The sequence below is a fragment of the Mustelus asterias genome, chromosome 1, assembly GCF_964213995.1.
Source record: "Mustelus asterias chromosome 1, sMusAst1.hap1.1, whole genome shotgun sequence".
Classification (NCBI taxonomy): Eukaryota; Metazoa; Chordata; class Chondrichthyes; order Carcharhiniformes; family Triakidae; genus Mustelus; species Mustelus asterias.
In genome coordinates, this window is record NC_135801.1 from 18,816,212 (window position 1) to 18,817,599 (window position 1,388).

The 1,388-nt window shown below is 47.1% G+C and overlaps 1 non-coding gene across 1 annotated transcript; it reads left to right on the plus strand.

The window, feature by feature from the left end:
* Nucleotides 1–245: 245 nt before the first annotated feature.
* Nucleotides 246–364, plus strand: LOC144501453 (5S ribosomal RNA). The gene has a single exon (XR_013499109.1). It is a non-coding gene; the product is annotated as a 5S ribosomal RNA (ribosomal RNA).
* The last annotated feature ends 1,024 nt before the right edge of the window (nt 365–1,388 follow it).

Below are 1,388 nucleotides of genomic sequence, written 5' to 3' on the forward strand. Positions count from 1 at the left end.
TGGAAGTAAATTTGACTTTGGGTGATAGTGGGTGATATTGATTTAGCCTCCCATTGTGCACTTCTTCGACTTCAATGGAAATTACTCCCTCCCTCTTCCTAAACAGAAACACACATCTATTCTAGAATTATTTACATTTTTAAAATTTATTCGTTCATGGTATGTGGATGTCACTGTCTAGGCCAGCACTTATCAACCATCCCTAATTTCCCTTGTGAAGGTGGTGATAAACCACCATGTTGAATGACTATGGCCATACTAGTCTGAAAACGCCTGATCTCATCTGATCTCGGAAGCTAAGCAGACTCAGGCCTGGTTAGTACTTGGATGGGAAACCGCCTGGGAATACCAAGTGCAATAGGCTTTAGGGCGGCACTGTGGCACAGTGGTTAGCACTGTTGCCTCACAGCACCAGGGACCCGGGTTCAATTCCTGGCTTGGTCACTGTCTGTGTGGAGTTTGCACATTCTCCCTGTGTCTGTCCCCCCCTCCCTCCACCTGTGTGGGTTTCCTCCGGGTGCTCCGGTTTCCTCCCACAGTCCAAAGATGTGCAGGTTAGGTAAATTGGCCATGCTAAATTGCCCCTTAGTGTCAGGGTAAATATGTGAGGTTACGGGAATAGGGCCTGGGAGGGATTGTTGTTGGTGCAGACTCGATGGGCCGAATGGCCTCTTTCTGAACTGTAGGGATTCTATGACTGCAGTCACTGCTGTTATGAAAGGAGTTCCAGGATTTTGATCCAGCAACAGTGAAGAAATAGGGATATAGTCGCAAGTCAAGGTGGTTGTGTGTCTCGGAGGGGAACTCACAGGCGATCACTGATGCAGCAGCTGAAGATAGTTTGGCCTCAGACATTAGCCTGAGTAGCTCCTGCTGTGGTGTCCTGGGACCGAGATAAGTGACCTCTAAGAATCACAACCATCTTCCTTTGTGCCAGATATGACTCCAATCAGTGGACAAGTTTTTCCCTGATTCCCATTGATTCCAGTTTTGGTGGGGCTCCTTGACACTACATCCATAAGACCATAAGATATAGGAGTAGAATTAGCCATTCGGCCCATCGAGTCTGCTCCACCATTCAATCATGGCTGATACGTTTCTCAGCCCCATTCTGCCGCCTTTTCCCTGTAACCTTTGATCCACTCAAATGCTGCCTTAATGTCAAGGGCAATCATTCTCATCTCACCTCTTGAGTCCAGCTTTTTAGTCCATGTTGGACTAAGGCTGTAATGAAGATAGGAGCTGAGTGGCCCTGGCAGAACCCAAACTGAGCCTTTTATTGCTAAGTGCTGCTTGATAGTGCTGTCTTCAACCACTTCCATCACTTGTTGATGCTCAAGTAATTGGCTGGGGTGGAAACCCTTCTTTTTGTGGAGATAAATAGACTT